This window comes from Tasmannia lanceolata, unplaced genomic scaffold (genome assembly GCF_043159265.1).
Source record: "Tasmannia lanceolata isolate RefF3 unplaced genomic scaffold, GAP_Taslan_0.1 ptg000023l, whole genome shotgun sequence".
Classification (NCBI taxonomy): Eukaryota; Viridiplantae; Streptophyta; class Magnoliopsida; order Canellales; family Winteraceae; genus Tasmannia; species Tasmannia lanceolata.
Window position 1 is genome coordinate 19,890,126 of NW_027518700.1, and position 13,264 is coordinate 19,903,389.

Below are 13,264 nucleotides of genomic sequence, written 5' to 3' on the forward strand. Positions count from 1 at the left end.
AGCATATGTCTCTCACTTTCTTCATTCTCTTGAGCTTTCTATCTATGTCTTGCCCCTGGTATCGGTTGTAGCTTTTCCAGACAATCTTCTTATTCTTGAAATAAGTTTATCAATTCTTCACACTCTTTAGAGGGTAATGTACTTTTAATCGGCATTCACTGAATCAAAGATTCAGTGCCAATGTTTACCACTTCAATTTCATCTTTGAAAGGCTGGGATTGACGCTCCTTCTCTTGTTCAAGTAATTGCTGTGACTCAAGTGGAGTTTCGTCAATTTTGTCCTCATTTGAGGAGGGAGTCTTACTTTAAGATCAGAAGCATACTTAAGAAACAGACACAAGTGAACTATTGGAATTGAAATTTTTATTTAAAGAAAAAGCTATTACATCTGACGACCTATCCTGAACATGCTCAGGATTCACAACTTTGAATAAAGAGAAAAGCAAAAGATAACTTGCCTGGATTAGGCATTAACCTTGAACTGTAAAACCGGACTCAACAATTGTACTGACCATGATGACTGACTTCAACATAAAATAGTAAACGACTAAAACTTTAACTGCCGCAACTGTCTAGCTTCGGAGGCTCGGCGAAGGCTGGTTCATATCAGGATAGCAGCTACTAGAACATCTTCACTGTCTGTATCTTCTTCTTCTTCAAAAGGTTCCGACCCAGATGTTTCAAAGGTATGTTCTAAGGCACAGATAAGAATGAGAGGATCAAATTTTGGGTCCCCTATGGTTATAGCACTGACAGCAGCAGCAGGGTTTGCATGACCAAGTAATGGGTTATTGGTAGCATCGGGTCTTAGCTCGAACACAAGGCCTTTATTGTCAAGCAACCTCTGGATTCTGAATTTTAGGGCAATGCAATTATCAGTGAGATGGCCGAAATTTCTATGGTATTGCAGTGTTGATCTGTTCGCCAATTTGCTGGTAAAGGATTAGGAAGAGCCCTAATGTCGGGCAGGATTATGCGACCTGAGGCTAGACACTCCTTGAGTATCTCAGATGGTGGAAGAGGGAGAGGGGTAAATTCTGTCTGGGCCTGTGACCGAGGTGCGACAGCAGGTTGGGTATAATCCATCACCATGGGGTTCTGAGGTTTTGAAGGCTGAGGCTTGGAGCGGGAAAGGTTATTAATTTCAGCTGATGGAGACTTCCTGAATTCTCTGGTATTCGGGTTACTTCGGTTGAATACACCTTGAGCCATAGCCTCCTCTATTTGGGTGCCTGCCACGATAAAGTGTTTGAAGTCCGGATAATACTGCAACGACATGTGATACTGGAGCTGGGGAAAATATTTTTCATGATTATCTGGACCTGCTCTTCCTCCGAAGGGCGCTCCATCATCTGAGCTGCTATTCTCCTCCATCTTTTCACAAAAATCAGAAAGGATTCCCTCGAGTCTTGCTTTGTTCTCTCTAAATCCTTTCTGGTGATTTCTGTCCCATCATCATAGTTGAACTGCCTGATGAATTGCTCGCCGATATCCTTCCATGTCCTGTAACGAGTCTTGTCCAAGACCATGAACCACCTTCTAGCGACCTTGGTTAGGGAAACCGGGAACAATTGAGCCATTTGCTCAAAAGATAAGCCTTGAGGCTGACACATGATGGTAAACATCTGTAAGTGGGTGATTGGACAACCCACACCATCATATTTATCAAAGATGGACTACGGCCTAATCTAGACACAAATGGGCAGGATATCCTAAGCTAGGCTTACACGCGTGATGCACATGTGTTCGTATACTACATGCATGTGTGGGTTAATCTAGGGGTAAGGCCAAGAGTTCCCTTAGAGCGAATCCACGTTCGATATACTGTACCAGTATCCGGCGTATCAGTACGTGAACAAGAGATCCGTTTACGCACCATAAGGTGCTAGGCTAAGGGTGGAATGCTTCTCTAGCACAAAGGCACCAGGTGATGAAATCCCAGTCAACCATGCTAGATAACACTCCGGGTTTCTAAATAGGACTTGTGTACATGTGAGATGCAAGGGTTTAGATGCAAGTGATGTAAGTGTGTGCAATAAGTTCGCGCAATCTATGATGCCTTCAGGTTTTGTTAGATTAAGTTCGAGTAAAATGTGAAGAGAAAATAAAACAAGACAAACTAATCTAACAAGTATAGAGTTTTTATGAGCCAGTTAAATTAAATTGAAATGAGTTATCTTTTGAAATTTTAATGAAGTTAGGTGGTCCCTAGCAGAGTCGCCAAACTGTGGAACCCGATCCCGCGAGAGGGGTGGGGTGCGAGCCGCCACACTCTCTCTTGGTTTCTCGTACCCACGCGATTGGCGTGTGCATTTTATTATTGGTTTTAATTCATCTTTTATGTGAACTTGGGATCACTAAGGCAATCTGAATTCCACACAAAAGAGACTGACAGAGTCGCCACCTAGATGTGAGATCTAGGACCCATAATTGACCAGAAATCTAGACTCTTTACCTGGTTACAAGAATGGAAGGTATGGGGAGTTATCCACCGTATGCACCATTAATGCACGATAATCAGTCTTCAATTCCAAAAGCTAACTCTTTTAAATTTATTTTAAATGGCTCATTCAACTCTTTGTTAGTGTGCGAACTATGTGACACGCATCCTATGATCTAATTTCAATGTAGATCCTAAGTGTGTATCTAGATTACTTTATTTGTTTGAATTCAATCTAAGTGAAAGATCTCCTAAAATTCTAATTTCATGGAAAATCCTAAGTGATTTAAATAAGAATTTACAAGAAAATTAATATACAAAACACCACAATTTGTTGTAGTGCCGACTCGCGGTTGGTATGCCATCAGACATCCAAGCTGCCTACGTACCCAAGCCTCACTGGGATCAGAGTCGACGTAGTTCGGTGCACCTAAGCTAAGCTACTTATGCCTAACTCAACTAAGACACCGACCTAGACGGGATTAACTGTTTCAACAGTTTTAAGAGAAGTTATTTAATTCAAGTTGAGGATTTTATTATCCTAGGATTTCATCTAAGATGTTATATGATCCTATCTAAGTGCAAGTTGTCCCTTAGACTAATGCAGGTTAGCCTACATCCTAGTTTACTAGGCTTGTCCTAGGGGAAGATTGGGTGACTAGTGTAACTAGACCTATGGCACGGTTGCTATCTATAGCAAACGTACGCGATGAGGCTGGACTCCTAACTCTAGGACTCCCTAAAACCTAAGACTCCCTAAAACCTAGGACACGACCTGACACAAGTATTCCTAAATTGGGCTCTAGAATAGACGCGAAGAACTACGTGACTCTGATTCTTGTTGAGGCGGGGATACGTAGGATTCTTTGGATGAACATCAGATCATCTAAAGACTCGGGTTTAGGCATTAGAGTCTTAGGATTTATTGTTAGTACTTTAGGGTTTGTGTTTGTATTTTGATGATAACTTTTGCATAGGATCTTGATAGTGTGTGTTCATTTCTTTGATTACTTACATGTTTAGCTGTAATATTTACCTGCTTGTTTACCTTGATCATATGTTTAGTTGTATCTCATTTATCTTGTTTATTGTATTTGATATATCTTGTACTGACCTTATACCTATAACTGTAGCATGCATGTGTTTGCACATCATAACTTAGACACCAATTAGGCATGTCACTCATAACCTAGCTGTGATTAGGTGACATTTCTTCCATTTATTTTGTGTGCGCTTATTCTTCCATCCCCGAGTCATGCATGTTTAGGTAGACGTCCACTCGGGGATATTTGGTCCCATTTCACGTGATTTTCGCCCAAAACTCTTCAAGGTTAATAAATAAATGGCATAAGAGACCAAGTGCTTACACTCAGACGAATTAGGGGTGCTCTTCGGACCTTCTCCATTCATAATCAAGCACAGGCCTTTTGTATCTCTGGTTATCCGTTGCAAACAGAACATTTGTTTTTTGTTCCATGGGATATCCATGGATGGCGACTCTGAGTTTGTTTTAGGTACGTCTTGGTTTGAGGATTTATCTTTGAATCAAGAAGTATCTCTTTTATCGTCACTCGTGCTATGCTATGAGAGTGGCACTTATTTGAGAGTTCCTTGGTAGAGCTCTCCTTCACATGTGGAGATCTTTGAGGATTGCAGAGGATCTCGTGTCCTCAGCACCCGTCCTCTCGGATCGGGGTCCACAATAGTAATCTAGGTGATCTATCTATAGAACTAACTAATCAATTCGGTAGAGATTGATTGGTTTCTATCCTTAGCATTGGATTGCTTCCCCTTATCCTGATTTTTAATTTGGCAAAGAGGACGTTCAAGAGACGTAACCTCAACCAGTACATCTATGAATCCCGTCTTTTAGTCGCACAAAAACATTAGTTTAGTTTTGCCTTTTAATGTGTTGTGTCCATGTGCCATAAGGAGAGATGAGATGATTAAGCTTTTGATGACTGGGTGCTATTACCTTTTTTTCGAAAGCCTGGATTGGTAATTTCTATTCAAAAACCTGTTTTAATTGTCAAAAAACCACTATAAATGGTGTTTGCCTTATTATTGGCAGGTCCTTCCTATGTTTTTGAAACTATCTGTTTATCCAGATGCATTCAAACATCACAAACGGGTAAGAAATTGTGATCTGTTTTTATTTTTATTTTTCATAGATTGGTAATCTCTATTTGGATTGTTTGGTACCAATAAAAAATTAATTAGTGGGGATCTATTGTTGGTTCTCTTCTACACTTTAGGCCACTGGGTTGATCCCTCCTTCTAAACTGTATTATGAAAGGTATTTGGTATCTCGATTTTGGTACATCCTATTCTAGGGGTACCTAAAATGCACTTTCTTTAAGATTTCAAGTTAACCATGGGACTATCTGCATAAGATGAAGATTATGTAGAAGTTATGCGAATTGAAGGTGAACACTTTTTCAAGCCCACCTGTGATCTGACATTTTTTACTATAGGAATTGGAGAGTTGATTTCTCAATATTTATACATTCCTCTTCTCTTTCAATGACCAGTCCAATAAAGACTCTTTAGTTCAAGAAGCTACTGACAACCATCTTTAATTGCAGTTCTTTACAAATTGACATGTCAATATCACTTATGAAAATATTTTCTTTCGTCTTTTTTAGGAAAATACAAACAACGGAGGGTGGAACTATGATTTCCATTTTCATGTCAATTTTTATATTTTTTAAATTTAGTGGAGCTATTGCTTTTTTCTCATGGTTTTAGGCAAAAGTTGCATCTCCAAATTATAAGAAATCGCATTTTTATCTTTTAAAACAGTTTTACGCAATACTTTCTTCCCTCGACCCGTGCATCACACCATTTTTTTCAGTCCCATTAACTACCCATTTATTTCCAAAGAATTTCTTAAGGATCTGTTCACTCGCCTTCTCGAGAAAGGAAAGGAGAAGAAAGTAAGCTAAATTTTCTCGTGATTGGACATGATTGGACATTTTCCGCCGTTCACTCGATTTCTCGGGAAAAGCGGATTCACATGTGGAAATTCTAAATAATTACGTGGAAAACCAACTTTCTTGCACTTTCCCTCTAAATTTTCTCACCAAAAGGATGAGAAAATCATTTTCCTGAGAAAACCACTTTGCCTGCATACTTTCTTTTCCTTTCTCAGCCAAGTGAACAACGAGAAAAAAGAATTTTCTCATAGTTTCTTTTCCTTTCTTTTCCAATTTTCCACGTCATATTCTTTTCCTTTCTTTTCTTCTCCTGCAGATGCAATTATTACTCTTGCATCGGTTGGTCTTCCCAAACGTATAGTACATATACAATTGATTTCCGCAACCTTTTGCCTTTCCTAGCACAATTTGGATTGCAGGAATTCATTTCTTAGATTTTCTTTGTTTTCCGTTCCCGTGCAACGTACGGGTTTGCAACTAGTGGAAATGATAATAATCATATAACTATACTAGACAAATTATATGGTGTAAGCCCTTATAGTCCTGTATTTTTCTAAAAGTATTGTACGACCTGCACCATAGGATGATCCAAACTGTCCATTTGATGGGCCACAATGTAAATAGGTTTGCCCAAAAAATTATTTCCAAAGGATGATCATAGCCCTTCGAAAACCTCTATAGATCGAAGGGCTATGATCATCCTTTGGAAATAATTTTTTTGGTCATAACCTATTTATGTTAAGGTCCATCAAATGGATGGTTTGGATCGCCGTACAATACTTTTAAAAAAATAAGGGACTATAAGGGCTTACACCATATAAAATCTAACAATGAGAAATTATATGGTGTAAGCCCTTATGCTCTGTTTGGTTACCTTTTTTTGAGAAAAATACCAGAGAATGTAATTCTACTGATTTGCTTAAGGCTGTTTGGTTTGGAATTTAGCTAAAATGGGGAGTTTGACCACTGGAGTTGTCGGGCCCTTGTCTGCTGACGTGGAACCTGCTAAACTCCCTCAATAAATTTCTCCAAAAAGAAGAAAAAATGGGAGAAATTCTCCGGCTAATTCTTTTGCCTGTTACCAACAACCTCCTTCACATCTCCCTACGCAACCAAACAACATCTGTTAGATTTGCTTCCAATCTCCCCGTGGACTGATTTGCTTTTAATTTTCCCTTTGACTTCTTCTTCTCTAGATCTCCCACCCATCTACAAGCAACCAAACAGAGCATTATAGTCCTGTATTTTTCTAAAATTACTGTACGGCCTGCACCATAGGATGATCCAGATCGTCCATTTGATGGGCCACAATGTAAACTGGTTGTGCCTAAAAAATTATTGATGGTCATAGCCCTTTGATCTATAGAGGTTTCCATAATAAGCATTTCCTCTATAGATCGAAGGGCTATGATCATCATTTGGAAATAATTTTTTGGTCATAGCCTATTTATGTTAAGGCCCATCAAATTGATGGTTTGGATTATTTGCGTAAACGCCCAAAATTTTATGACCAGCGTACCCCTAATTAAAATTTTCGTTCACTTTGGATTTGGGGATAATTATGTCTTTTGTACTTAGCTAGGGTTAGGACTCCCTAATAGAAGCTATAAATACTCTCTTTAGGGATTCTGCAGAGGATTAATTAGCCCTAACTTTCGGTAGCCCAAGGAGAGGAGAGAATTCGTGCGGAAGACCTAGGAGATCTTGGAAATCCGGGTTTTGAATTTCCGTCGGTGAATTAAGGTAAGATCTATACTCGTGCGATTATTTCTTAACAAAGAACCCTAAAAAAGATCTTGAATTTAATGAAAGCTAGGTTGGAGATTTTATCCCAGATTGTGTATAAGAACTTAAGAGAGGGATTTTGGATCCCCATGGAATAAGAATATGGGTTTTGTAACCCTAATGAACTAGGTTTTGTGTTTAACCCTAATAGATTAGATAAATCAAAATAATTAGATTGGTGATTTTTTCTGAGCGTGAAATCAGGTTTAATGGATTCCTCGTGACGAATGGAGTCCATCGGATCCGACCTTGCGCAAATCGGAGAACAACGAGAAAGATATGAAAATTCGAATATTTGTGAAAATCGGGCGAAAAAACCCAGTCCCCAATAATCGGATGCCCGAAGAGTGGGTCAAACGTCCGATCCGGATGCCTGACCACGATACCAGAGAGTCGGGTTTTCGAGAAAAATATCATAGACACTCGAAGAAAATCTTCGAACGTCCGGAGGTGCTTGGTCAGACGCCCGTGGACTTCGGTCGGGCGTCCAAACAATAAAGAAAATTGATGTTTTGAATTTTTGGAATATAGGCTTCAACTTCTTTGGGTCCTTTAGTGACACTTAAATGTACGATTGTCAGGTTATTAGCTCTCAAATTGGGAAAGCATTTGGCACATTTGAGGTACGTAATAACGTACTAGTTTTGTGTGTTTGACCCCTTTGCATGTTCCATAGTATTAGTTTTTTGACATGGTGAATCATTGAGGATCATTACTTATTGGATTTATACTAAATGATTACTTATTGGATTTATACTAAATGAGCGAATGTCCTGAAATGGATTTAATGATAATTTAATAGCTTTGTTAAAGCTTTGGTTCTGATATGATTATTTGTAGCTATGTATATCTATAAGGTTATCTTCGTGGGTATACGGGACTGTTATACTCTTGACTGTGAAAAACGGTTTGGGGGTGTGACAGTAAAGTGGTATCAGAGCCTAGGCTGTAGGTCCTAGGTAAAATGAGAATGTGAATCATGAGATTGAGATTGGGACTTAGACATCGAGCAACACTTAGGAAGCGACGACGGATTCATGTATATAGGGGACGCCTGGACAACACATGAGTTAGTCATGCGACTAGAACCCAATAGTAGACTCGAATGGTACCAGGGACGCTTGAGAAACACGCGAGTTCACGAATGGGCAAGAAGTTAGGGAGTAGATAGTAGCTCCAAAAAGGAATTGTATTGTAGTATTAATTATATGCGCAATACTTTATAAGTTAGTATTCATTGTGTTCTAATTAGTGATTATTGGATTTTCACCCTTAGATTTTGACATGTGTCAGTACTCCAGTGGTAGGAAGTATGATTTCTGATAGAATTAGTAAGATGTGCCCCATTAGGATTTGTGATAGGGAGTTATTAGCAGATTTGATTTGGTTAGAACTTAGAGACTTTGATGTGATCTTGGGGATGGATTGGTTATTCGCCCATTATGCGTTTGTAGACTGTCATAAGAAGATTGTGAATTTTCAATTTCCAGGGAAGGAAGAGTTTTCTTTTATTGGGAGTTGGGCATAAGTTGGGCATATCCGACTCCCGTCATTATGTCAGCACTACAGACTAGTCAACTTAGTTGACAGGGTTGTGAAGTCTACGTGGTTGCAGTCAATGACTTGAATAATAAAGGATTGTGTGTCGAAGACATCCTTGTGGTGTGTGATTTTCCGGACTGTCTTCCCTAAAAATCTGCCAGGGCTGCCTCCAGATAGAGATGTAGAATTTGTTGTTGATTTGGCACCAGGTACGGCTCCGATATCATCCTTGTTTAGTTGCCGGGTTTTTTTTTTCCTGGGATTTATGTGGGTAAAGGTAGGAGACAAAAGAGGGGACAAGCATTAATTAGAGAAAGATATTATGATGAGTGGAGAGAGAGGGTAGAGAGAGAAAGAGAGACCACCATTTTCAAGACAAGATTTTGCTGATGTCACCAAGAAAAAGCAAATGTGACCACTAAATATTCTCCCACATAAATCCTAGGAAAAAAAAAACCCAGCAACCAAACGGAGCCGCGCGACATGTACGTACATTGCACAAGATGTTGGAAAATTTGTTGAGGGTACTGTTGATGATAGAAAACAGAAACTTGTTTCTTCAAGGCGTGATATCACTTTCCTTAAGACAAGATTCACCCCCACTAGTAGTGTGCAAAGGGGATCCGCGAATTGCCTCCAAGATACAATGAAGCCTAGTAGGGAAGCCCTACTAATGTTTGATGACGCGTAGCACTAGCGGAATCAAACCCGAAATGCCCTTCCGAAATCTCAAGCCTTAGAGAAATCTCTAGATTCTGTTTCTGCAGAAAAACAGTATCTAGAACAGTAAACAAAAGAAAAACAGTATGTAGAAATACTTGGGGATTTTTGTAGGAGTGTAGAAGAGAGTGTAAAGTCTGTCAGAATTGCCAATTCGATTTCTATCTGAAATGATTGAAGTTTGCACATTTTTATAGACCATCTGGTGTCTTTTCAGTGTGAAAAACACCTCTACAGGGCACCTTTCCAGAATGTTTGAAATCTGACCGTTAGATCGTACCCATTGATATTGAATGGTCCTGATCGATTCTAGAGGTGACTGTTGGTTTGAGTAAAACCTCTCTCCAACCCAGTCATCGTTAGATCAACCATCTATGGTGTGGATCGCACCCCCTTGGCACATGACTGTTGGGGGAAGGGACACAACCCATTTGATCACACCCTTTGACCGTTGGAGTCATGGGCCTGTTGGGCCGACCGTTAGGCCCGAACCGAAGCCCAACCCAACTGAACCATTCGGCTTGATGGGCCTGCGAACCATTTGACCCACCCATCCGACCGGTCCACCTTCATCTTGATCCAACGGTGCAGATCAAATCTGGAAAAATTAAAGGCTCCAATCGCTCCTCGCGACGTTGCGTACATGCGAAGTGCAAAGTGCGCCTAAAAAAGCGCCACTATGCGCCCTATAGCCCATTGCCCACGCCGCGCGCGCGCGTGCGCGTGTGCGAACGGTGCGTTGCACCATCCTGTGGGTCCAACCATGGGTTCAACCCAATGTGCAATCAACAAGAGTTAGAAAAGGTAGTGCTTTATAAGCCCTTCTCTTTCTTTTCTCTCATCCGATGTGGGACTATCTTTTCAACTACACTTCTACATCCTTTTGTAAAAGCAAATATTTCCAAGAAAACATTTTCTTTTTCCCAAACGCTTTTGATAAAACATTTTCCAAAACACTAAAAACATGTAATATACATGATTTTAAAAATGCAAAATCACTAACAATCCCCCACCATTTTCAAAATAAAAAAAAAAAAATTCTCATCAGGCTTGGAAATCTTATGCATAGATGAAGGTATCTCTCAATTTGAACCTTCACTTAGTGAGGACATATCAAAGTTAACCAGAATTGCATAGTAGACGTATCTTTGAACTAGCTATTCTATATGATTAACCGGATACGTCTCACACACAAGATTTCACCTCTTTGGGCAATTTCTAAAACCGACACATGTACTGGCCTTGTGTCTATATCTTGGTTTCATGAGCGCTCTAGAGACTAGCCAAGTCTCATAGGAAGCGGCACCACTTCCACACTCACATAGGTAGGCTTATCAAGAGTGCCCCTGTAACTAAAACACTCCAACACTATGTTATAAGCCTATTAAGAGTTTAAATACTCAGTCTTCTCCTTTTAAACATTACAGGTACCAAGCACTTTACCTTGGGATGGCAAATAATACAGATTATAGTGCTTGCAATCACTCCATATGATGTACTTGGACTCATTGAACTCAAGACTTGATGTTTATTCAAGTGTTGAGTTGATGTTCCATCATTGGTGACTATTGGTCAATGGCTTTAACCCCATCCCTAATGATGTTTTACACACCAGATCTCTTGCAAGAGCTTTAGTGAATGGATCGGCCAAGTTTTGGCTCGATCTCACAAAATCAATAGTTACTACTCCATTAGTAAGTAACTCTCTTATAGCACTATGTCTAAGTCCTATATGTCTGGACTTACCATTATAAACATGATTATATGCCCTTGATAGTGTGGCCTGACTATCACAATGGACATAAATCGATGGCATTGGTTTAGACCATAACGGAATTTCCAATAACAAATTCCGAAGCCATTCCGCCTCTTTACAGCATGCTGCCAGAGCTATAAACTCTGCTTCCATAGTTGAAGTTGTTGTGCATGTCTGTTTCTTAGAGGCCCAGGAGACTGCTCCCCCACCAAGGGTGAAAATCCACCCACTGGTTGATAAATGGTCTATACGCTCAGTTATCCAACTAGCATCAGAGTATCCTTCTATTACAGTTGGATACCCACTATAACATAAACCATAGTCTATAGTTTTCTTTAAATATTTTAAAACTCTATAGACTGCATTCCAATGAGAAAAACTAGGATTACTGGTAAACCTACTAAGTTTACCTACAGCATATGCTATGTCTGGCCTAGTACAAGTCATAGCATACATAAGACTACCAATTACACTAGCATACCCTAGTTGAGAGATAGTCCTGCCAGTAGTAAGATACAACTTTATATTTGGGTCAAAAGGTGTTGAAATGGGTGAACATTCAAAATGGTTAAACTTTTTGAGAACTTTCTCAATATAATGTGATTGTGTTAGAATAAGACCATTATCCTGTCTTATGATTCTAATACCCAAAATCACATCAGCTTCACCCATATCTTTCATATCAAAGTTTTGAGAAAGATATGATTTAGTACTTTGAATGCTTTCAATATCGGTACTAAAAATTAACATGTCATCAACATATAAACAAATAACAACACCTTTGCCACCCTTAAATTTACTGTATATACATTTATCTGACTCATGTATCTTATAACCATTTGACACTAAGACTTTATCAAATCTTTCATGCCATTGTTTAGGGGCTTGCTTAAGCCCATACAAAGATTTGATAAGCTTACATACTTTATGCTCTTGGCCTGGCAGAATAAATCCCTCAGGTTGTTCCATATACACTTCTTCATCAAGTTCACCATTTAAGAATGCGGTTTTAACATCCATCTGGTAAATGTGAAGTTTGTATATGGAAGCAAGGGCAATCAACACTCTAATGGTAGAAATCCTAGCAACAGGTGCATATGTGTCAAAGTAATCAATACCTGGTTTTTGAGAAAACCCTTTGGCAACTAACCTTGCCTTAAACTTTTCTATGGTCCCATCTACTTTGATCTTCTTCTTGAAGATCCATTTACATCCTATAGGTTTAGACCCAGGTGGTAGATCAACCAAAATCCAAGTTTTATTACCCATGATAGAATCCATTTCGTCATTAATTGCTTCTTTCCAAAAAGCAACATCTTGTGACTTTATGGCTTCTCCATAGGTTTGAGGGTCACTTTCTATGCTTAAGTTTAACAAAACAGAACCTTGGAGTTTTTCCCTTGTCCCTTCTACCAGGTAGGTTACAAAGTCAGGGCCAAAACTCCTATCCCTTCTATCTCTTGAACTTCTTCTTATTTTACTAGATTGTACACTAGGTTCACCAACTTCTGTTTGTGATTCTAAAGGATGATCTACAGAAGTTGTAGGTTCAATTTCTTTAGGAATTGAAGTGAACCTATTTTCATAGAAAAAGGCATCTCTAGATTCAATTATGGTATTGACATCTATTAAATCATTAGGTTCTATAACTAAGAACCTATAGGCCTTACTGTGACTAGCATATCTCAAAAAGATACACTCAATACCCTTTTCACCTAATTTTCTTAACTTAGGTTTAGGGACTTTAACTATAGATCTACAACCCCAAACTTTAAGGAAACTTAAGTTTGGTTTCCTTTTCTTCCACAATTCATAAGGGGTTATATCAGATTTCTTGCTTGGTACCCTATTCAAAATGTGACAAGCTGTAAGTAAGGCTTCACCCCAAAAACTTTTATTTAAACCAGAATTAACAAGCATAGCATTAATCATTTCAGTAAGTGTCATATTCTTCCTTTCTGCTACACCATTTTGTTGTGGTGTATAAGGGGCAGAAGTTTCATGGACTATGCCTACTGATTCACAGAAATGAGGAAAGTGATATTCACCACCTCTATCTGATCTAAGACATTTAATGCTTATTAT